This window comes from Jaculus jaculus, chromosome 8 (assembly GCF_020740685.1).
Source record: "Jaculus jaculus isolate mJacJac1 chromosome 8, mJacJac1.mat.Y.cur, whole genome shotgun sequence".
NCBI lineage: Eukaryota > Metazoa > Chordata > Mammalia > Rodentia > Dipodidae > Jaculus > Jaculus jaculus.
In genome coordinates, this window is record NC_059109.1 from 95,812,401 (window position 1) to 95,838,551 (window position 26,151).

The 26,151-nt window shown below is 37.7% G+C and overlaps 1 protein-coding gene across 5 annotated transcripts in view; it reads left to right on the top strand.

The window, feature by feature from the left end:
- Positions 1 to 26,151, top strand: part of Macrod2 (mono-ADP ribosylhydrolase 2) — a 2,207,522-nt gene that overhangs the window by 553,513 nt on the left and 1,627,858 nt on the right. The gene's annotated exons all lie outside the window — the stretch shown is intronic.

Consider the following 26,151-nt stretch of genomic DNA (forward strand, 5'->3'; position numbering starts at 1 on the left):
ATGAGCCAGGCATAGTGGTGCACACCTTTAATCCCAGCAGATAGGAGGCAGAAGTAGGAGGATTGCAGTGAGTTAGAGGCCAGCCTGAAACTACATGGTGAACTGCAGCTCAGCTTAGGCTAGAGTGAGACCCTACCTCATAAGACCAAAAAAATAAGAAAAAAGAAAGAAAGAAAGAAAGAAACATGAACAAGTAGGTGGTTATCTTACAAGTTTCCAAGCCAAAAAGCAAAATTACATATTTTTGCGTTTTTCCCTCATCTCCATAAGAAATTTGAAATGGAATTGATGCAGCTTTTTAAATTATCTTCTATGAATATTTCAATGTCATTAAATGAGAAAAATTTGGATCACTGACAAGATGACGATGGAAGTGATGGAATGATGTCATGACTTTAGAGCAAGTTTTGTCCTGTCTCAGGAGAACTCTTAATTGGATTGTGTTTATGAAACAAGATGAAAAGACATAAACATGGACTCCTTCCTTCACCCTCCCTTGATTCTTCAGGCTGTGCTACAGTTTGAATTTTCCAGAGGGAGAAAAGAACATGTATCTGGCTTTTTACTTTTTCTTAAATTTCAAGTATAGTTTCCTCCTAAAGCCTTGTGTTTCAACTACTTTTTAAAAGCCTGTTTCCTAGTTATCATGTATTTATTTTAATTATAAATTTCATGGAGTAACTGAAGATAAAAAGACTGTTCTTAATAACCTAATGTCACAGGATAAACACCAGGGTAAGGTAGATGACAAGAATGGATGATATAGTTAAAGTGTGGGGACCATTTCCTGACATTCAGGTGAGAATGTTGTCTTTGTAAATATGAAGCTAATTTATGCTTATGTATATGGCTGCTGAGCTCCTCCCTTCCTCTGGGATGTTTGGCAATAATGAAAAAAAAAAAAAAAAAAAAGAATTCCAAGTCGCAGTGGCAGTTGTTTGTTAGGGAACTACTTTTACTAGAGATGATGACGCATGTGGTTATGGAGGAAGTCTGTTTGGATAAGGACAAAGATAAGAGATGATAAGGACTGAGGTTGAATATCAGTGTTTTTCTTTTTCTTTGAGTAAGGGCAAATATAATAAAATGCACATTGTGTTTTGGAAAAATAAGTATGCCCTATCTGAGAAATACTTTTGGTCTTTGTGAAATTTTCAAGCCTAAAAATTGCATTCAACACTTTCACTATAGGTAATCTGAACTATTCTTTTTCTTTGCAAATAAATTTTGAAATATTTCAGCTCATAAAAATTAAGTTCAAGCTACAATAAGCTTCTCCAATGATTCCATTTTTTTAGCTCTGATAATATGTACGTGTGTGTGTGTGTGTGTGTGTGTGTGTGTGTGCATGTGTCTGTATCTAAGCAGATTACATATTGTTTAATGTAAAGAAAACATATATATATTGCTGGTTTGATTTAGTCACCTTTGAGACACAGAGCCCTCATGATTATTAAGTACAGTAAGATTTCTTTCTATAGAGTGTTCTTTATGGAGCCTTTAACTTAGCTTATTCCACAACAGTGGACTATACAGTACAGTGAAGAATTAACTTCTTTTAGCTTATTATTTAATGCAAACTTCAGTCTAGAGGGATACATGAGGACTTCAGTTGTATTTGAAATGTAACATGGATTTATTGAGATGAAAGTTCAGGCCATCTCCTGGGTATTTCTGTGGAGGTTAAGGACTAGGAGATACCATAGAGGTTAAATTTTAGTTAAAATGTGCAGGTGGAGAAAGGATATCTGTGAAGGCCCATCATCTATATTAGCTAGATCAGACATGCTTTTATCCTTCTCCAAAAATATATTTTAAAAAATTAAATGAAAGGGGAACCTTGAGAGTGATTTTCTTTTAAAGAAATGCATAACAAGCAAGTTGTCTTTTGTTTTCCTATCCATATGGATGCATTTCCCATCTGTCATCAGAATAGAAAGAGCATTGCTTTTTGGAGTGGGGGAGTACTACTGTCAGGACATAAGGAAATGTAGTGTGCAGATCATGACAAAGCTGGGAAGTGGGAGATAAGAGTCTATAGAATATAAGGACCTTAGGAGTGTGTTTACAAAGGAACACAGAAATGCTGGTTTTTAAAAAGTGCAGAAAGAGAAACATTAAGTCATTAAGAGGGACACGATTCTCTTACTCATTTGGAAATGAGCAGAGACTTATGAATTTAAATTTGCTGCTCACAGGCTAAGAAATTGCTCAGAAATCATGTTTTTTGGCACATAAATAATGGAAAGAGATGCTAGAGAGATGGCTCAACAGTTAAGGCACTTGCCTGAAAAGCCTAATGACCTGGGTTCACTTCCCCAGTACTGAAGTTAAAGCCAGATGCCCAAGGTGATGCATTCATCTAGAGTTCATTTGCAGTGGCTGGAGGACCTGGTGCACCCATTCTCTCTCTCCCCATCTCTTTCTCCTTTCTCTGTCTTTCTTCTCTCTCCTTGCAAAAATACATAAATAAAAATGCTTTAAAAATGTTACAAAAATAGAATGGACATAATATCTGGTCAGCTGAATTTGTCCTTTACTTTTTCCTAAGCATGCACACACTTTACCCCAGAGGAAAGTTTCCTGAAATCAAGTTTGCCTTCCTGGCATTACATTTATATAGTAGGTAGAGGTGAAACATCAAAGCTTGAAAGGGGCATCTTTGAAGGGGAAACGCCTTTCTTAATTCATGCTTAAGAATTTTTTCTGTCTTGGTCTCATAGCAAAAGTATGCATGGAACAAGAGCCTTAAGTCATGCCATCTGCATACATAACATCACACACGAATAAAAGCAGATGATGGAATTTCACCTAAGGTCTGAATGAATGTGCCCAGGAAAACTTCACAGGCTTCGAGAGCCTGCTTTTATCTTATACATCGAGAAGCCCATTCAAACCTTCAGGGCTTTGCCAACTTGGCAAGAAGGAGAGTTGGCAGACTTCCCATGCTGGGTTTCTTTTCAGTTTGAAGGTTTTGAAGTGGTCTGAGGCTGGTGAGTGAGGCTGTGATAAATGCTGTATAGAGTCCTTGTGAGTTCTCCTATTTGTTGACTGTAAGCTTTTCATCATGTGATGGAATGAGGGTATTCCCTCTTTCTGTTCCTTTCAAGTTATCTCAGAGAATGCTCAGATACCAGATGAAGCTCTAAATTCTCTAAGCAAATGCCTGTTTTGACAGACCTTTAAATGTACATGGCAAAAGTTTAAACAGGTCCTAATTGATGGGGCTTAAATACTATATATAGTAATTAAATAGTTACATTAATAAAAAAAACACAGCACCTCTTGCATTTCCCCCTCTTTAATCTCTCTCAAATTTTTCTTTATGACTCAAAATCATGAATGAGGAAATGTAAATATAATTATTAAATTTCCACAGTGACATACTATTGAAAAAAGTTTATAGGGGATGGAACTCATTATACCACATACTTTTTAAAAAAATGAAATTGTCTGGTAAAGAAATTGCAGATAAACTGGGCATGTTGGTTCACACCTTTACTCCTAGCACTTGGGAGGCTTAGGTAGGAGGATTGTTATGTGTTCAAGGCCACCCAGAGACTATGTAGTGAATTCCAGGTCAGCCTGGGCTGCAGTGAGACCATACCTCAAAAAACCAAAAAAGAAAAAGAAATTGCAGATAAATTATTGCTGCCAAAGTAAGGAAGTAAGACTACATTAAAAGTACACTAAGTACTAGCATCTGGAGTTTATTTAGTATCCTTAAATTGTTTCTCTCTGAATGAAATAATATTAAAATAGAGCATTTTCATGAACTGTTGATATATTGTACATTTCAAGTAATCTCTATCTCCTTTACAAGTTATCATTAAGTTATTCTAGTTCTTAGAAAGTGAGAAGATTTTAAATTTCCTCTCTCCCTTTTCTTAAAAAAGTTAAAGCAAAACACTCCCCCAAATTTTATGCTCTTTTATTTTAACTTTTATGACATTCTTATCCAGGGCCTTTGCTTATAGCTCATCTTTTATTGCCTTACTTCTTTTGTAGATATTTTAAATAATCTCTTTCTCACTGGCCTTGTCTCATAAAATGACTTTTTACTCTTTTGCTGCTTCTTGAATCAAAAGTATGTTTTTAGCCTCATTATGTTGGTCAATATTTTGGAGTAGAGGGCAACAGATAAGCATGTGTATATTCAAGGACTAGAGTACTACAGCACAGACATTTAGTAATCTATTGAAATATGAACTTGCATCACATCATAGAGAATTTTCACCAAGAAGCAATGTTTCAGGAAGACTACCTTATCCAGTTTTCCTTGCGTATAAATGGAGTCTTTAATCTAATTTTGAATAATGGAATGTAAGAGGAAATTATATGTATTCTGTCTAGCCCTGTTGTAAAGCCAGTGTGACTTCTTAATGTACTCTTTTTCCTATCTTCTTGTGGTTATAAAACACTCAATATATAGCAGCACAGTAGCCTGAGATGGAAGGAGAAAAGGTCACCATGTGAAGGAGGAAAGCTGTCCACAAGTCAGAAAAAATTACATTGGACTGCTGAATGGGCATGAAACTTCTGTTGTGTTAAACCACTGTATTTTTCTAGCAGGTAGTTTTTCTTTAACTAATACAGGTAAGAAAACCTGTTGCTTTTCAGGGGGTTAGATTTATTAATCCTACTGACCAACCCTGGGATAGAGTAAGGATGTTCTAATGTGCTGGATAATATGAAGACCTTGTGAATGGGAGAAGTCTGCTCTAACCAAAAGGCACAAAGGATTTCTTCCCTGTCCTCCAGAAAGTGGTGACAGTAAATGTTAGGACTCCCATGGTAGGTTTTCTATGTTTATGAAGCAATCTCTGCATGATGAATGCATATGAAAGATCAAAGTGAGAGAGGAGAGCAGTATTCATTTTTCAGTTAAGAGTATTCTAGATGAGAAAGTAAACATTGAACAACCAGAAAAGTAGGCTACCATTGAATCCAAGCTAATGGAAAAACTGGAAGAAAACTACCAAGGGAGACAGATGTTCACTTACAATGAGCATGAAAGAATATTCTAAAATGAAAACTGCTTCAAGACTCAGTAGGTTAGCTGAAAAAGAAAATCATCTTGCTCCTCATAATAAATAATTTTTTTGGAAGATCAAGTGAAAGAACTATTTTATAACACAGTGCAAAATAATAGTTCCAAATGCCAAAAAGAAATAATTCAGCCAACTGCAAAACTAACACTGAAAAATCTTTCAGTACTAAAGAAAAGAGAGAGAGAAAGGAGAGAGAGAGATCTGACAATCCTATGGAATTCATATCCAGAGCAATTGAAATCATTGCATCAAGGAGACATCTGCACTCCTATGACCATATCAACATTATTCATAGTAACCAAGGTATGAAAGCAGCTATATCTATCAAAAATGAATGGATAGTGAAAATGGGCTACATGTACACAGCTGACTACTGTTATTCAGTGAAGGAAATTCTGACATTTGAGACCACATGGATAGATTTCAGGAATATTAATGTTAATTTATTAAGCAAAATACTGGATGATCACACTTGTATATGGAGTTGGAAAAGTCAATCTCATATACACCAAGAATAGGAAGGTCATTATGAGAAACTGAAGGGGAGGACAGAGATTTCGATTAGAGTACAATGTTCCAATAAGATGACTACAGTAAATTTTAGTGACCTATTGTGTGACACAGAGTGCTCAGTTATTAAAAAGTTTTATATATTTCAAATTTGAGCGGTTAAGATGGTGGCGTAGGTACCACGCCAAAGCAGCCTGGGGGGAAAAAAGACCAAAAAACCTCAGCAAAATACACACTTTTACTAAAAAGCGAGGTGTATAGGAAACTGAAGTGGCAGCGGAGAAGTACGAGAGATCCAGAGCATCCACAGCCTGCAAAGGCCGGCAAAAGCAGTGCTGGCAGCTCTGCCAACGGCCGCAGCGGCGGGGCGCACCAGAAAGCCGCCAGACTCTGCTCCAGCCGCAGGAAAAGCCAGGTGCGGGATTTTCCCCTCACACGGCGCTCTCCGCAACTCAGGACACGTGAAGGGAGAGTGGCAGTGAGCAGTGGAGAAGCAGACCACGAGGTAGAAGAACACGTGGAGCAGCAAGAACCAGAGCAGCTGCGGCTCCCTCCCCTCCCCCACTGCCTGAGCCCAGCTCAGGCGAACAGAGCAGCGTCCCGGGACCCAGCCACGCCAACTTGAGCTGACAGCGGGACCAAAGCAGGAGCAGAGTTCGGCAGCAACATTGGCAGCTCCGGAACCAGTACCAGCAGCCCCAGCAGCAGCAGACCCAGGAGCGTCAGCAGCAGTGGACCCAGGAGCAGCAACAACAGAAGACCTAGAAGCAGCAGCAGTTCCAGCAGCGGGGGTGCTGATCTGCAGGGCCACAGTTGCCAGGCTTGGTTTGCCCCGCAGGAAAAGCCAGTGCCCAGCTCCAGAAATCAGAACAGCAGCCCGACGACCTAGGCAGCAACTTGACTGAGACCAAACTCATCCAAGGTAACTGGGTTTGCACCAGGGAAGGGTCTCACTTGATCACAAGCTGACTGGGATCCCTCAACAGACCAGAAATCTTAACCTCTGTGTTGATAGAGGATCTGGTTGTTATAATAACTACTCTGGCATTCATACTTGGGGCTGTTTTTGACTGAATGGTTACAGTGTTTAGTTAACTTTTAGAATCTACCGCTATTTTATTCCACTCAGCCTACTTGAATACTCTCATAGCAGGGAAACTCAACCCCTAGGAGCACCTTTGTAGATACTCTCAGAGTCTTAAGAGCCACATCTAACACCTTAAGCTCCTACCCTGAAAATATATAACATCAAATCAATTGATACAGCTAAGAATACCCAGCTAGCTAGAAACTCCAAGCATTAACTTAATCCAAGATGCAAAAATATATACATTATAACACAAGAAACACTAAAAAGCAAGACGATATAAATCCACCTAAAAATATTAATGCATCAGAAATGACCTCCAGTGAGAACGTGTTAGAGGAAATGCCTGAAAAAGATTTCAAAAGAATGATTGTAAATATGTTCAAAGAAGTCAGAGAACAAATCAAAGGAGTCAAAGAGGAACTTAAAGAGGAAATCAAAGGAATCAAAGAAGATGCAGGACACCAATTTCATGAAATAAAGAAGGCAATACAAAACATAAATAAGGAAATAGAAATAATAAAGAAAAATCAGTCAGAATTACTAGCAATGAAGAACACAGTTAATGAAATAAAAAACTCTGTAGAAAATCTCACCAGTAGAATGGATGAAGGAGAGGACAGAATATCTAAGCTAGAAGACCAGGTGGCAGATCTACTACAGGCCAACAAAGAGAAATACAAACTTATAGAAAAGTATGAGTGGGAATTTCAAGATATTTGGGACACTATGAAAAGATCAAATATTAGAATTCAGGGCATAGTAGAAGGAGAAGAATTCCAATCCAAAGGCATAGTAGGTGTCTTCAACAAAATCATAGAAGAAAATTTCCCCCAAATTGGGCAAGAGGTACCAATGCAGATACAGGAAGCCTTTAAAACACCAGCCAGACAAAACCTGGAAAGAACTTCTCCTCGCCATATTATAATCAAACTTCCAAGCACACACACCAAAGAACAAATATTGAAAGCAGTTAGAGAGAAAAATCAAGTTACCTACAAAAGTAAGCCCATCAGGATTACAGCAGATTATTCAACACAAACTTTTAAAGCCAGAAGGGCTTGGGGTGATATATTCCAAGTTCTGAAAGATAACAACTGTCAACCAAGGTTACTTTATCCTGCAAAGTTATCCATTCAAATAGACAGAGAAATAAGGATATTCCATGACAAAATCAGGTTAAAGGAGTATTTGAAGACAAAACCAGCTCTACAGAAAATACTTGATAGAATCCTCCATGCTGAACAAAAGGAAAAGCACTCATATAAGGAACCTAGAAAAAACAAGCAATACTCAAATACTAGTTAACAGAAGAGAGCACAGGTAGAACAAGAACCACACACACACACACAAAAAATGGCAAACATAAATACAAACCTTTCAATAATATCTCTTAATATCAACGGCCTCAATTCCCGAACGAAAAGACATAGATTTGCAGACTGGGTTAAAAAGCAGGATCCTACAATTTGTTGTCTCCAAGAAACTCACCTTTCTACAAAGGATAGACATTACCTTAGGGTGAAAGGTTGGAAGATGGTGTTTCAAGCAAATGGGCCTAGAAAACAAGCAGGGGTTGCTATCCTAATATCGGACAGGGTAGACTTTACTCCAACGTTAGTCAAGAAAGATAAGGAAGGCCACTTTATATTGATTAAGGGCACACTCCAACAGGAGGACATTACAATCCTAAACATATATGCACCTAACATGGGGGCTCCCAAATTCATCAAGCACTATTAGAGCTAAGTTCACAGATAACACCAAACACAGTGGTGGTGGGTGACTTTAACACCCCACTCTCATCAATTGACAGGTCATCCCGGGAAAAAATAAACAGAGAGGCATCTGGACTAAATGAGGTCATAGAAGGAATGGACTTAACAGATATATACAGGACATTTCATCCAAAGGCTGCAGAATATACATTCTTTTCAGCAGCACATGGAACATTCTCTAAAATAGACCATATATTAGGACACAAAGCAAATCTTAACAAATTCAGGAAAATTGAAATAATTCCTTGCATTCTATCTGACCACAATGGAATTAAACTACAAATCAGTAGCAAGAAAGGCTATAGAGCATACACAAAATCATGGAAACTAAACAATACACTACTAAATGATGAATCGGTCAATGAAGAAATCAAAAAGGAAATCAAAAACATTATAGAGTCAAATGATAATGAGAACACAACATACCAAAATCTCTGGGACACAATGAAGGCAGTTCTAAGAGGTAAATTTATAGCCTTAAGTGCCTATATTAAGAAATTAGAAAGGTCGCAAGTAAACAACCTAATGCTTCGCCTTAAAGCCTTGGAAAAAGAAGAACAAGGCAAACCAAAAATCAGTAGATGGGAAGAAATAATAAAGATTAGGGCAGAAATTAATGAAATAGAAACAAAAAGAACAATCCAAAGAATTAATGAAACAAAGAGTTGGTTCTTTGAAAGGATAAACAAGATTGATAAACCCTTAGCAAATCTGACCAAAAGAAAGAGAGAAGAGACACAGATTAATAAAATCAGGGATGAAAAAGGTAACATCACAACAGATTCCAGAGAAATTCAAAAAATCATAGGGACATACTATAAAAGCATATACTCCACAAAGTATGAAAATCTGAAAGAAATGGATGATTTCCTTGATCTATATGACCTACCTAAATTAAATCAAAATGAGATTAATCACTTAAATAGACCTATAACAAACATGGAGATCCGAACAGTTATCAATAATCTCCCAACTAAAAAAAGCCCAGGCCTGGATGGATTCACTGCTGAATTTTACCAGACTTTTAAGGAAGAGCTAACACCATTGCTTCTTAAGCTTTTCCAGGAAATAGAAAAAGAAGGAATTCTACCAAACTCCTTCTATGAGGCCAGCATCACCCTGATACCAAAACCAGGCAAAGATAGAACAAAAAAAGAAAATTACAGACCAATCTCCCTCATGAACATAGATGCAAAAATTCTCAACAAAATATTGGCAAACAGAATACAAGAATATATCAAAAAGATCATTCACCCTGACCAAGTAGGCTTTATCTCAGAGATGCAGGGATGGTTCAACATACACAAATATATAAAGGTAATACATTACATAAACGGGTTGAAGGACAAAAATCACATGATCATCTCATTAGACGCAGAGAAAGCATTTGACAAAATCCAACATCCCTTCATGATAAAAGTCCTACAGAGACTGGGAATAGAAGGAACATATCTCAATATAATAAAGGCTATTTATGACAAGTCTACAGCCAACATATTACTAAATGGGGAAAACCTGGAAGCTTTTCCACTAAAATCAGGAACAAGACAAGGGTGTCCACTGTCCCCACTTTTATTTAATATAGTTTTGGAAGTCTTAGCCATAGCAATAAGGCAAGAGACACACATAAAAGGGATACAAATTGGAAAGGAAGAGATCAAGTTATCATTATTTGCAGATGACATGATTCTATACATAAAGGACCCTAAAGACTCTACTAGCAAACTGTTAGAGCTGATCAAAACCTACAGCAATGTAGCAGGATACAAAATAAATACACAGAAATCAGTAGCCTTCATATATGCTAACAACAAAAACACAGAGGATGAAATCAAATTTGATAAAAGAACAAACGCCTGAAAGGCCATTAAAAATGAGGTAGCTCCTACTCCTCCAGAACCAAATCAAAGCAAAGGCTTTGAAGCCCAAGAAGACAGTGTGAGGGATGGAGAGATTGCTCAGTGGTTAAAGATACTTGTTTGCAAAGCCTGCCATCTCCAGTTCAATTTTCCAGCCACCCACATAAAGCCAGATTCAAAAAGTAGTGCAAGCATCTGGCATTTTCTTTGCAGTAGAAAGAGATTCTCACTACAGTGCATACACTTAGGCACACACATTCACAAACATATAGGTGTGAAGGTGTGCAAGCAAGTGAGATTTTAGTTTTAAAGAAGGCAGTGTGGAAAGGTGTCTACATCAACAACTACAGAAACGATTTGCATGTCACTCACCTTTGGGGACCACAGCAGTGGAGGGAACCCGTGTATATTTAGAAGCTTACTCCCCTCAGAGAAAAAAGCTCACCCTTTATGTCATTCTCAAATTCACTCTGATGCCAGAGACCACCATGCAGAGGACAGAAGACAATGTCAAGCTGCTCACTGTGAATGACAGGCCAATAGGATTCTCTGTGATAGTGCTGTGACCAGTCAGCAGTCTGATCAGGTGACTGGGAGAAGTCCTTTGCCTACCTGGCTTGTGACGATAATGCTATGTGTATCACTAACAAACTTAGAATCATCTAGTCTCAATGCAGCTGGCTAATTCTAACTGTGTTTTACACCATAAAATTGCTGAAAGAATAGATTTTTGATATTCCAGCTATACACACAAAGTGGGTGAGTGATAGATATGTTAATTAGCTTGACTTACTTTTTCTACAGTGTTCACATAGGTTAAATTTCACATGTGATTGTGTAAATATACATAATTATTAGTTGTCCAGTATGTTAAAAAATAAGAAAAGATACACATAGAGATCAAAATATAGTTTTATAAACCTTTAGGCATTTGAATATCCTGCTTTAGTTTTTGCTTAAGAAATATTGCCCATATCAGAATCCTTAACATTTGCTGTTTCCAATGTGGTTACTTTATCTTTTGAAAACTTTTAAAGACATAATTTTGCATCATATGAGATAAGAGTTTAATCATTTGACATTGATGACAGCTATCAGTAACATTTATTCTTTTTCTATTTGTTTGTAATCCAACCTTAAAAAATATGTGACAACCTTTCCTGGTATATATTTTCTATTCTACTAAGCATGTTTTGCTATTTGATTATGATGTCTTTAAGTACTCTTGTGTATTTTTATATGTCTTTTGGCTTTCTATTCAATATAGGATTATAAAATCATTTGCTGGTTTATATGAACAATAATAAATATTGATATTATTTTTATTTCTTTATGTCTTTTATATTATTTTATAGTTTGGATTAATAATATGCTATACTTTTATAATGAAGTTTATTATTATATATTTAAAATTTTATATTTCTTTAAAAATTTTTTTGTTTATTATTTATTTATTTGAGAGTGACAGACAGAGAGAGAAAAAGGCAGAGAGACAGAGAAAGAATGGGCGCACCAGGGCCTCCAGCCACTGCAAATGAACTCCAGATGCATGCGCCCCCTTGTGCATCTGGCTAACGTGGGTCCTGGTGAATCGAGCCTTGAACCAGGGTCTTTAGGCTTCACAGGCAAGCACTTAACTGCTAAGCCATCTCTCCAGCCTGTAAATTTATATTTCTTTAAGGAGTTGTTTCCATTTTAGTTATTGTTGGTATAGTTGCAGGCTTTTGACTTTTTTTTATTTGTATGATTTGAATTCAGCTACCATCTTGAATTCTTTTATTGTTTCCTAAATTTGAAATAAAATATCTCTTTTCCTCCAATTAATCTTAGCAGTCCTGTCATTTTTGGGAGTCTTATTTCATTAGATAGAACATCAAAGGCAATATTAGTAATGGGTGGTACACCCCTCTCTACTTTTTCTTTGTTTGAATGGAAATGGATTCAGTGATTCATTGAATTTGTGTTTATTATTTGAGTTTGGTAATTTATTTTTCAGATGCATACTTCTATCTTTATGTGATATAAACTTTTATTAAGGATGAGATATTACAAAATGCCTTTATAGGTATTTGTTAACATAATTATAGCATATCTTCTCTTTATTAGAACTTATATATTTCCTCATCCAAGAGAGAGAAAGTCAAGACAAATATCACTTTTATGTAAAAATTATAAAGCCCAGCTCCAGCTCTTGTGAAGCATTTGGCAAGTAAGAGAGATAAGAACAAAGTATTCTGTCAGCACTATGTAGGCTATAATTCAATGAAATTATGGAGTTGAGCGAGGAAGTACAGATATGAGTGAGCCTGGATTCTCAGGAAAGGCCTCTTGAAGAATCACAGTTGCTAACAGAAGAACAAGATATGACAGATTTATTTGTGAAGTTAAAAAAGCAAAGGAAAGCTTAAAGAACTGAAAATTGTATTGTTAAGAGATGTGGTAACATATTATTCAGCCTGTGGAAATGAAAATGATGACAATGAAAATAATGTGGAAGATAATTTGGTCGTCTTTGCTAGGAATAGACAAAAGAAATTACAAAGACAACAAGCATGCACAGCAGAGAGTTACAGCGAAGCAAGTGGTTAGTCACTGGAAAGTTTCACACTGGTAACAGATCTTTATGTCTATAGAAACTTTCTCATATTACCATGTGCGAGCAGAGATGGCAAGAACTTTCTCAGAACTAAGACTCATCCATTTCAGGGAATATATTCAGAGAAATAAGCAAACCTCCTTCCACTGTGTGAGTAGATTACTCCTGAAATCACAGGTGTTCAAAATGAAAGGGAATGAAGAGATCAGATTGGGCTTTAGAATCAGAGCAATATAAAAATGCATATACAAGAGACTTCATTTAACAGATGATGGAGGATAACACCAATTTTTATGTACAGCATTGTTTTGAAACTAAGTAATATCATAGTAAAGAAAAAAATTAAGTAAAATTAGGTCTTTTACATCATAGAATGAGTTGTCATTCCTGAATTCTTTGATTTTTTTTTAACATATTTGAACTTTTTATCTGTAAGTGGGTTTGTTTTCCCCTTCCTCTTAAGAACTGAAAATCCTGTTTTATTTCTTTAGTTTTCTGTTGCTTCTTTCCACTCTCATATAATGACTTAAAAATTGTTTTATTTATTTGAGAAAGAGGGAGAGAGAGGCAGAGGCAGAGGCACATAGAGAGAGAATGGACACACCAGAGCCTCCAGCCACTGCAAATGAGCTCCAGACACATGTGGGTACTGGGGAGTCACACCTGAGTCCTTTGGCTTTGCAGGCAAGTGCCTTAGGTGCTAAGTCATCTCTTCAGCCCTGGAATGACCTTATTTTCTGGAATTCACATGTGATAGTTTACATCTCTCTTAGTGCTGTTCCCATTCCTGTCTTTCCTGGTGAGACTTATAGGGGTGTGCGTGTGTGTGTGTGTGTGTGTGTGTGTGTGTGTGTGTTGCTTCTGCACAGTTGCCACTTACCTTTATGTTCCTTTCCTCACCTTCTACTATAGAAGTATTTCTTCTTTTTCCTTCTTACTTGCATCACTAATGTACATTTTTGCTTTGTTTTGCCTTGATTTAGTTATAAACCACATGTGATCAATCCTTCCTTTATTTATCCTTATCCTTGAAAGTTCCCTTTTGTAATCTGAGCAACACACACACACACACACACACACACACACACGACAATAGAAGTTTTACTGAAAATTTCCTGCAGAGTGGTGGGCATCATGCACCATAAAACACAGGCACATGGAAGTGGTCAGAATATCTTCATTTCCTCCCATGGTTTCTCATGTTTTTACTGTGCTAATGTCATCCCTTCCATACATCTGCTAAAATGTGCCCTTCATCCTCCCAACAAGTTAGTTGTCACTCTTAGCTTGCATAAATTTGACACTAGTGGAAAAGCTCTATTGTTCCTAAAGCTTGCCCTCTCGTGAGTGGCCTCCTCTTTGACTGTAGATAGCTCATCAAAGACTTTACTGCTTGAAAAATCTCTCTCTCTTTTGATGCAGCCAATGCATTGGAACAGAAGATTAAGTGGTTAATAATAGCTAACACTTGTATTTAGCTATGGGATTTTTTTTATGTTCTTGCAGCTATGTTTGTCTCCTATGGAAGACTATGGACATTTATTAGCAATGACTCTGTTGGTTTTCTCTGTGTTCTCAATACCTAGCAACGGGCTGTATGTACATAGTAAGCACTTCAGAAGGCTAACCATTACACCATGGAACCTATGTTCATAGTAAGCCCTTCATAAGTGTTTATTGGTGAATAAAGAACATGTGTATGGATGTAATGCAATCAGTGATGAGAAACATGGGTGTTCGCATTATCCTTCGTCATGGCTCCTTTTATGTTTGTTTTTGTTTTTACCTCACCATGGTTCTGCTCAGCTGCTTCACCCTGTGGTCAGTAGAAGCTTTGGTTTACCTTACTGTGCATAGATGATTCCAGTTCTGGTATTCTGTCAGCTAATTACTCCACGAGGATCTTTTGAACAGGTTACCCTTTGTTTGCTCTCAAATGGGTTATACCTTCTGATACTCATCTCCTTTCACCATTCTGGGGCAATGCTGTTGGATTGCTTGGCTCAGCAGTAGCATGCTCTGCCAATGTGACCATTTATGGTTTTTCCACCTGTGTGTGGTGCATTTCTAGGGATTTAATGGAGTATTTGTAGGCCACCATGATGGGATGCAGGGAGGGAATGTTGTTCTTACTCTAGTCCAAGCCAGGTCCACTCTTTCTTTTTTTTTTAAATTAATTAATTAATTTATTTCATTTTATTTTGTTTTCTTGAGGTAGAGTCTTATTCTAGGCCAGGCAGACCTGGAATTCATTATGTAGTATGAGTGTGGTCTGGAATTCATGGCGATCCACCTATCTCTGTCTCCCAAGTGCTGGAATTAAAGGCATGTGTCACCACACCCACCTCAAGTCCACTCTTTCTGTCTCTGTTATATATTGAACTTTGGGGTGAAATGCTCTTGAATAATATAGTATATATGATAAACACTGGTTTAAAAAAAACCTTAGAAAAGCCTTTAGCTCACCTTACTATTATTATTCATGAAATAACAATGTAACCAGCTCATATGCCTTTCATGATAAAAGTACAGTGCTCTACTGAAAATAAACATGATACCAAACAAAAACACTTTCACACTCAGAAAACGGTAACAAAAAGTAAAGAAAGTGAAAATCAAATGCAAGGACTGGGAGCTATGTTCTAGGCTGGTCAGTTTTTGGAGTAGGGCGTTAAGAGACCTGAAACATCCTTTCCAGAGACCGTCTTGGGTCAGGCTCCTTTCCTTCCTCTGGCTGCCCCTTCAGCTCTTCAAATGCCTTTGGCTCTGGTGTGTTCCATACAAGATTTCCTTTTCTTGATTGAGACTTCTGGTTTATTCTCTACCCAGCAAGATCTTTGGCTCTTAAACTCTTAAAGCTCTCTTCCCTTTTCCCCCTACTACTTTACTTTTTTTTCTATGTTTTTTTTTTGATCCATTTTTCTAGGCTTAACTTTATCTGTACAGAATTGAGGTTTTTCTTTTCCATGTTGTTGACCAAATTTTGTAAGAAAATATACCCTCATGGACCTCTCTCAGCTTCAAATGTTAGGATGTGTGTTCATGACAATGGAGATGAGAGCAGCTATTTCTGACGGTGCTTTTGATCAGAGACCCAGGACCTCCTGGAACAGTATTGGTAGTGGTAGACACTCAGGAAGCATTTTTCTTTTTAATGAAAGAGAGAGAATATGAAGCGGCACTCCAGGGTCTCCAACTACTGCAATGGAACTCCAGATGTGTGTGCCATTTTGTGTGCATGTGTAACCTTATGCATGTGACACCTAATGCATTTGGCATATTTGGAATAAGTTGAGTTGAATATGGGTCCTAAGGTTTTGTAGGCAAGCACCTAACCTGCTAAGCCATCTCTCCAGCCAAGGAAGTAACTTTGAATGAATAAAAGAAACACCCATGCCACAGTAAAATCTTCATGCTGCTGTGACTGAATGTTTCCTTGGCTCATCTAGCTGTAGGCTGAAAAGATTTCTCTGCTTTGATAAGGATCGTAGAAAATCCTCATCTGATATTCTGCTTGTACACATGCCATATATATATATATATTTTTAAATAAATTTGTATTTTCCTGCTCCAGAACAAGGAAGTGGACATATAGCTACAACTTTTTCTATTCTCCTAAGCACAGTTGATTTGAGGGCAGATATTGCACAGTTCTCTCAGCATTCTCATCATTTGCACCCTGTTTAAAAGAACTGCCTATCTTGATGCTGTATAGAAAAATCCAATCATTGTTCTGTGGTTCTGTTTTTCTATTTTCTTCTTGCCAGTGAGATTGTCTGAAGGTTCAGAATCTGAAAGCTCCCTCTTATGTGTTTGCATGGGTGTGGATACATGTGCTGCCTCTATGGGCTTTGTAGGATCTCCTTGTCTCCCAAGAGTTTGAGAGACTCAGCCCCTGTCTTATCTTGTCTTCTCTTCTCCCAGAGTTAGTGTGCTGCTCTTGGGCTCTAGTGGGAGCTCATGGGTTTAAACAAATCATGGCTATTGATTTCAGTGCCTATACACCTCCAGATATAATTTATAAAATAGTGGGAACATTAGTTAGCTCACTGGCAAATGTCATACCTAGAATCCCCTTCTAGCATATGGTTTCAGGGAGATATGCTGTAGTCCTTAAGCAAGATCTATTTCTGGGTCTTCAGATTTTTATGTCACAGCTGCTGATACTGTGTCCATATGGGCTTACATATTCCCAAGAGTCCAGATCCTGGCTTCAAAGATCTCCCTTTGACTTCTGGAAAATGTTCAGCTCACATTCTATCTGGCAAAGGCTTGAAGCTAGCACACTCTCCTTATGGCTGACATGGTGATCTGGACAGTTGTTCTTTATAAAACCAGTTAACATCATAAAACCCAATATATCCTTAGTTCTTTAAAGTTAATAAAATTTGCTTTATAATTATTTAAATTCTGACTCTTAAAATGTGAAAGGCAGTTATATTTATAATTGTCCTGGGTCAGAAATTATAAACCAGAATATATAATCACTTTAGTGTGGCAGCAATTTCTTGTTGGAAAATTCTATCAACTTTTTCTTCCACATGTAGTGACATCATTTTAGAACTTCTCCTTAAGCAACTCTGTCATTTTAAAGAGTCACTTTTTCTTAACCAAAAGTGGCTTTTCCAATAGAACTATGGTGTCTAAATCCATTCATCTTTTCAAAATTTTCATATTCTTAATGACATTTCTGTCACTAGCCTCAAAAGTTGGCTGGAGCTCCAGACATGCCACAAGCTTTGTTTTGATAGCCACTGGCAGAATAAAGGGTTTTCTTTTCTAATTTGTTATAGTAAATTGGAACTTAACTTTCACTTTGTCCTGGTGCCAAATGGTGACTTGTAGTAGCAAGAAAATGGTGGCACAGAGGGGCAAGAGGAAGGACACAGGACAGAGAAAGTTCTGCCTATCTAAGTTCATGTGAACATCTATTATATTTATACTTGCTCCCTTCCTGCATTAGCCTTTGACACAGTACCCCCTTGAGGTGAGCCTATCAGGAACAAGGAGGGTATTAGGGTATGCCACCCTACCACCTTCATCATCTTCACTGATGCTCCTCAAGCCTTCTGCCTTCTCATTAGCTTCCCCTATCCTTTGTTAAGAGGCTTCCGCACTGCTTCTCATTACAGCTCGGCCCTGTTCCTCATGCCTAGTACTCCCTCTGGGTTACTTTCTATATGGCGAGTCTCTCTCATTTTGCTAGGTGAAAAAGCTTGAAGCACCCTTTACTTTTCTTTTTTCTTTTTTGATTCCTTCTTCTGTCATGATGGCTGTAATCAAATGGCATATATTGAGTACAATAGTGGTGAAATGGAAGTCGCCAGAGGGCTCCAATACTGATATTGTTCATGTCTTTCCAACCCAGTTGTGATTCTTGTGGAACTTAGATTACACAGAAAGTATATTTTATACTATCTCTAAATCCTACTTGTCTACATTTTTCTTTTTTATTTCCCTATGAAAAGCACATGAGTAAAAATGAAACAGGATTTTGTCATGACAAAAGATCTACTATGTAGAGAACATGCTGACTCTAAGAAAATCCAGTGTTGTCTTTTAGAATTTCATTTACATTCCACAATTCATACTTAAACTTGTTTTCCATAAAAGAAAAAGACAAGGAAAGAGAGAGATGGAGTATGATATGGTAGGGGAGAAGATGAGAAGACAGGAGAAGGAAGCATTAATGTCAATGGAGCCATTTTACCTAAAAGTTTCAAACTGAGTCATCAAACATTGTTAATTTTTTTTTGTAAGATTTTTTTTTCATGGCAGTCTTTCAAGTCTGATCTATATTTCTTTTTAGATTTCTATCTTGCAGTCTTAGATTTAATAATTCACAGACATCTATATTACCCCTCATATCAATTAGTTCTGATTACACAGGCATTCAAAAACAACTTGTTTCTAATATACAATCTAAAAACCACCAGTGAAATATAAACATGTACATGTACACACACACATGCACATGCACATACATATTTTTTCAGTGGCCTTACAGGAGAATGCTAAGATACTATTTCTATGGGAAGAATCCTCTGGGGACAACGGCTCACACTGCATTATAACACAGCAGTATTATTTTCAGCGTTTATTAAAGTAGAAAAGTAGGAGTGCATGTTTAGAAAACTAGTTCTTAATTATCCATTAGACCATCCCAGAATGCTCAACAGTTGTCACATAGTTTGACTAAGCCTATGAGATTTGATGACATAGTATTGTGAATTAAATGAGCACTTCCACACTATTGTTATTTTTCATGTCCATTTAGCAGGCAATTATTCCATTTATTATAGTTGGGGAAAGGGGTTGATTAAATAAACATCTCCCCAAAGGCTGAGTAAAATAAAAGTATACTCAGTTGCCAAAAGAGAACTGTGTTCAAAGAAATAGAATTAAGTTCCTTCTACTCTTGCCTTTCTCAGTTCTATTCCTAGTAGCTATCAATACAATATAAAGTAAAATCTTACAGAATATCATCTAATCATTTAATGTTCTTTTGGAATATGTTCTCATTCTACAGCCCAGGCTAACCTTGAATTCACAGTCCTCCTTTCTCAGAATCTGGAGTGCAGGGGTTACATCACCAACCTGGCTTTCATTTAATTTTAATGTAAGACTAAAATGAACCTTAAATGTATTGCACTACCCTTATAGGTTGAGACCTTTTAACATGGCATATAAAGTTTGTGGTCTAATCCCTGTCTATTATTTCAGACTACCTCTTTAGTATTTTAGGTAGCTTTAGTACCAATAAGCCCTCCCAGTGCCCTGTTCTTTCTTGACTGTTGTCAAGATGACTGTTCTTAAGACATATTTTTTCATCCTAGCACTTCTTAATCTAGCTTGTTAAATTACAATTATCAGTCACTGACCATTGCTTGGGTTGGGTTAGGCTCTTCTGTATTCAATAGTCATGGAATGAGCTCTGAGGGAGTGTTGCAGGAGCCTTTTGGTAAACATTCTATATGTGAATTATCTAGTTGCACCATGTCACACTATGAAGTGGGCATATAAGGACTGGTCTTATATAACAATAACTGAAGCACACCTTATATACTTGTGTTTCAGGAACTTTCTTCCTTCTCTTCTACCCAACCTTTCTGCCCAGACATGCATATGGAACTAAACAGTTGTAACTAATTATATTCTTTCAGTTCCCAATTTTGGTGCCTTAGAAAAAATTATGAGATATAATCATGTTTGAGAGATCCATAAAATGGGAACTACTGGCTGTAGTTTCTATCATATGTAGGTAGATGGAAAATTCTAGATGAGCATTTTGCAAACTGAAAAGGCATTTATATTTGTTTTAGGAAGCAAGTAAGAGAAAATTCAAAAGATTAAATGATAAGATTTCTAATCCCACATAATAAGGAGTCCAGATATAAGGTTATCCCAAGATTAGTAAGTACAACTTTCTGAAGACAGCATCAAAGACTAGCCAAAACTTTTATCTGTCTACTCTGTCAGTCTTGGTGTGTGGGCTTTTGTGTCCAGGCTTGTCACATCATGCTTCTGATGTGGCTACCACAATTCTAAGACCACCTCAGTGCACAGCCTTTAAAGGACGGGTGGCTCCCCTTCACACCATTTTCACAGAGGCAGATCAGCATCAGAAGCTTTCCATTCCTGAGCAGTCACTGAGAGTGGGAATTGAATAGGAGTAATTACTAATACTAAATAAGGATTACTCCTTGACTCTGTGGAAGGATTGTGCTTCCTGGAAGCACATGGCCACTCAAGACTGTAAGCAGAACTCTAGTAAAGGAAGAAGGGGCTTAGGGCATGCCTTCTTATTCCCGTACGGTACCTACTACAGCAGTGTACAAATATGTCTCAATTGTTTAAAAATGGTTTTTATTTACTTATCAGAGAAAGATTATAGATAGATAGATAGAGAGAGAGAGAGAGAGAGAGAGAGAGAGAGAGAGAGAAAGAGAGAGAGAGAGAGAGAGATAAACTATGGGCACGCCAGGGCTTCTTGCCACTGCAAATGAACTCCAGATGTATGTGCCATGTTGTGCATCTAGGTTCACATGGGTACCAGGGAACTGAACCCAGAGCAGCAGGCTCTTAAAGAAAGTTCCTTTAACCACTAAGTTGTCTCCTCAATCCAAGTTCTCAATTTTAATATTAGAACAATTCATACTATATGACAATGGTGCCAGAAACTTTGATTTTAGGTGCTTTTTAGGCAGCAGATTTTTAAACTTAGTTTCTTAAGAGTAATATGTTTTTTGTTCCCTTCAGTTAGGATGCTTACCCTGAGGACAGGTCATAAGGCAAATTGGAGTGCAAGTAGCTTATTTCAAAGGCAGAGAGGGAAGGGAAGTAATGTAGAGATAACGGAGAAGGAAGGCAGCTTGTATTAGATGTATTATCCGCCAATTACCACTGTGGAGGTCAGAACACGAATGCCACAGAGCACTCTGGGCAGTGGTAAAACTAGTAGTCACAGTTGTCTCACAAGAGTAGCATGCGACCTGGGTTTTGAATCCCAACTTTGTTAGTCATCTGTTGAGGGGTTTAGGGGAGCGTGTTGATGTTCTCAGGATCCGCATGATGTGTCCTTTTGTAGCCAAAGAGAAGGAGGAGATGTACACACTGAAAATTATAAGTCCCAAGAAGTTGATAAGGCTGATGCGATATGAAGACCATATACTTTGTATCAAAAACAAACAAACAAACAAACAAATGAACAGTATAATGTCACAGTTTGCTAAGGTATGGGGAACCATCTTGGGAAGAACCATTTCCATATTTTTAATTTTGTCTTAAATGAAGTAACTTGTAAAACTGTGTAATTTTAATTTGTATTATAGCAAATTATTTTCCTGAAGACTGCATGCATTCAGATATTCTGGCAAATAAGACTGACTTTAATAGTCTAAAAATAGATGTCCTTATCTGCAGGATTTGTTTTGATGCTTACTTAGAGCAGCTTAAAGGTTGAAACGTTGCATTTAAAATATTAGCTCTAATTGTTGGTGGAGTACAGTTTGATGATGTAGAGTTGGCTTAACTGCTTGTACCCTTCTACCTTCTAAGATGATTAAGAGCACTGGAATATAATTTATCTTCAGTTTTTAAGTGTGGGTTTAATTTGCTCACTTATGCCTTATATAGCAGAGTGATGTTTAATTATTAAATCTAACGCAGGAGAATGGTTGTTCAAATCAGCAGGCTACACTTCATTTAACTCCTATAAATACCACATCCTAGAGAACCAAACTCCTGCAGCCCAGTAGCAAAAGGAGGATTCTGACAATCTGTCTCTACATATACTTGCTTGGCAAAGTATTTTCTTCACTAGTTCTTTTGTTATGTACTCCTTTTAGTTTCTGAAGAATATACTCTAATTACCCAAATTCTATGAAAATCTCTGGAAAGTTTATTCTCCAATTTGTACTATAGAGACAAAGAAAGTGTGAGCAGAAGGGATGAAAAGAACTTGTGAACAATTTATATATAATGAGTCGGATGGTGAGCTCCATGTTGACAGAACCTGTGAATGTAGCCTGGAGAAAGGGGCTTTGAAACTTAATTAAGTTTATAAAAAGATGATCTTCTAGATAGATTTAGTATGGATCTAAAATCATAGCGTGATGTGAAACTCAGAGAAACAGTAAAAATCAGGGGTATACTTAAAACACAAGAACACAGAAGGGAGAAGAACATTGGGGATGCTGAGAGAGATCACCTCATGCCATTCCAAGCCAAGGGGTGATAGTGTGACCAAAAACTGGGACAGTTAAGAAGGAAATCTCCCCTACAGCCTCGGAAGAAGCACAGCCCTGCTAACATCTTGCATTGGGACCTGTGGCCTCCAGAACTGTGACAAAATAGATCTCTATTAAGCTGCCTACCATGTTTGTAATAATTGTTTGAGAAAGGTACAGGAAACCTATATAGGCAATATTTCATTAGTGGGAACAAAGCTAATGGAGGTAATAACTTTCTTGCCTACAGTTTTATACTTAAACCGATGATCTTGTCTATGCTTATCAGAGCCAAATGATAAGCAAAACGATTTGTGGCTTGTCAAGGACCTGTCATGGTTGTGGCCTTGTATACTCCAGGAGCCACTGCTATGAAGGAAGGCTGAAGAGCTGCCTCAGGCCTCTAAGGAGCAGCCAGTCCTGGTGGGAAGTTTTGTCACTCTACCCATATTTCCTCCTCTGAGGCTGCCTTTGTGAAAGCCAGGCTTCAGCCTTCCTCACTGAAGGACCTCAGCATCCTGCATCCACTGTGTGGACAAGAGTGTACATGGTTTCTTATCAACTATGACTGCTCAATCTCAGGACAAGATTTGGGTTACCCCCAACACTGACTTGTTGATCAAGGAGTCTCAAATGGTCCCCAAAACAATACTGGCTATTGACAAAGCACTTGATTACTTACCAGAGCTAAAAGGTAAGACCTTAACACTATCACAGAAAACTAAAAGTCCATGTTGGAAATGAGAGGAAAACTTGTCCTCTCCAGGCAGACTTTCATGGTATTGGAAAATGCTATTGGAGTTGCTGGAGGATAAAGATCAACAACAGCATGAGTAAGCAGGGGATCCTACAAGCTGTGCAACCAACTAGCCTGAGAAGAAGCACACACCTGTGCAATAGTTGGGACACAGACCCTGTGGTTAACCAAGTGCCCTCTGATTAGATATGAGACCCACTCAGTGGGAGAGAACTCATAGCTGGTCCTGGGAACCAAGCCATAACCCCATGGTTCGGAGTCTCACCGACACCAGAGAGAAGCCCCCAGCACTGTCTGGATAAGTAGAGTGGACATACACATCAAAAAATCTCTCAACTCACTATGCATATCTGCCTAAATCAAAGCGGCTTCCACTCTTGGTTGAAGATTCTGTTTAATTCTACAGATAACAGAGAATCATGGGAAGACTGAAAATCCACCATTATGACAAGTAAAGACACCTGACTGCCTTCGGAGAGACGTGGAACCTCAATACAGCTACCAGGTCCCAGAAGAAAGTTGCAGAGGAAGTGGACTCAACATTGCTCACATTCCTAATTTAACCACTGGCTTCAGGGAAACAATGACAGACACAGTGGTTAATTGAAACACCTTGAAGCAGAAACCCAGAGGCTACAGAGAACTCAGCACTAAATTAGACTGCTAATAGGACCACAATGGCACAGGGAATATTGTGGAAGAAAGGGAAGAAAGACTGTAAGAGCTGCAGGGGAGAGAGTGGTTAAAAATTCCTAAAGCAAACCTTCCAGCACAGAGATTGACTTAGGCCTTAATTGCACCACACTGGATGCCTGTAACCCCACTGAGAAGAATCCTTCTGGGAAGTGGGTCTGGGGGAGAGGGGATCTAAGACTATAACCTTTGTAAAATTAATAAATAACATAAATAATTTAAGAAAGACCATGACATGTGGTGGTTCCCTTTGTGCTCACCACAGGTCATTAGTTTTTTGTTGTTGTTGTTATTGTTTTTTGTTTGTTTGTTTGTTTGTTTTTGAGGTAGAGTTTCACTCTAGTCCAAGCTGACCTGGACTAGTCTTGGGGTGGCCTTCAACTTACAGATCCTCCTACCTTTGCCTCCTGAGTGCTGGGATTAAAGGTGTGTACCACCACACCTAGCTAAAGCTTTTTTATTTGTTTGGTCATTAATTTCTTTGTGGAATGATCCTTCAATAACTTTTGCTATCTTCTAAAGGATTATAGCAGTATAATAATGTTAAGATTCAGGTTTTATTTCTTTTTCATTAAATTTGTTTATTAACCCCGTTTTGAAATTTTATTTATTAATTTGAAAGAGACAGAGAGAGAAAGAGGCAGAGATAGAGAGAATGGTGCTCCAGGGCTACAGCCACTGCAAACGAACTTCAGAAGCATGTAGCACCTTGTGCATCTGGCTTGTATGGGTCCTGGGGAATCAAGCCTGGGCCCTTTGGCTTTGCAGGCAAGTGCCTTAACCACTAATCCATCTCTCCAGCCCAAGATCCAGGTTTTCTAAGAAACAGCTTTAAAATTTTGTGTCCCAAACAATCTTGTAATGTGAAATATAAAGACTAAATTTATACAGTGTTAAGAACCATCACTTTGTTATATCAAGTGGTTGCCTGTATTGTGTGATTGAGAACATTTATAGTCCTCAAGTCACTGAGTAGTTGAGCAAGTGCATTTTTTATTTGTAAGCTATCTTGTCATTATTTTTGTTTCTCTCCCACCCCCTGTGCCTTTTCTTAAAGTGAAGAGATTTAATGGTACCTGTTGTTCAAATGCAGGCTCCAGGGAGTCTCTGAGAATGTTAGTAACTTCATTTCTATCTAGATGTGTATTCTCCATTTGTAGTACTGCATGCACTGCTCAAAGGCCCTGGTTATTGAGGTGAAGTTGTAGTTTCATATCTGGTTGATTTATTGCGGATTAAGCATTAATACCAGTGATTACTGACATGTGAGAATCTGGCATCCTCCTATTTCTTTAGCCTCCTGTGAAAGCTCATTATAGCCATACTTACTACTATTAAAAAAAAATAAGGGTAGCCACTGACTGTTTTGAACAAAGCTTCTGAACTTGGCACACAGACTAGACCAACTCCGAATGGAGCCACCCTCGTCAGGTGCCATATAACCAAACTGCTTTAAAACGGGCCTATTTTCAAAAGCACAGGAGATGCTCCACAACTAATCAGGAGGAGCCCAGCCTACCCGAGAAGGCATGAGAAGTATGTCTTTACTCAGTAGTCACTTTGGAAGGACTTGCTGATTTTTGTCCCTTATTTCTGTTTTTTTTTTTTTTTTTTTCAGTACTTTTCTGCCAATACACTAAACTCTCTACTTGCCAGATTCCCTGTTTTGCCCAATTCATGGGTCATTAATCAAAACCAATTCTGTCTGCAGAACTCAATTTGTTGATTTTTTGACAATTTGTTAGAAGCAAGCAGCCACATAACTTCTGATCATATGTTTTTAGATTATGTTTCATTATTAATATTCTCACAAAATAAATCACTGATAGTTTTCATTTTACAGTAGAGTAGGTATGTATCATCTGACTTGGAAAATGAAAAAAAAAATGGAAATGGGAGACAAATAGCAAATTTGCTCTCATCCCTGAGTCCTAACCATGTCATGTTAGAAAATTCTCATCTTATCTTTAGCTCTAAAAAGCATGTGGTTTAAATTCTTATCTTGTTATGGTCCTCTCTTCTTAAATGATTGCTTTCTTTACAATTCTCTTTGGGGTTTCTAGTGAAACCTTATTTTGAGTCAAAGAATTTC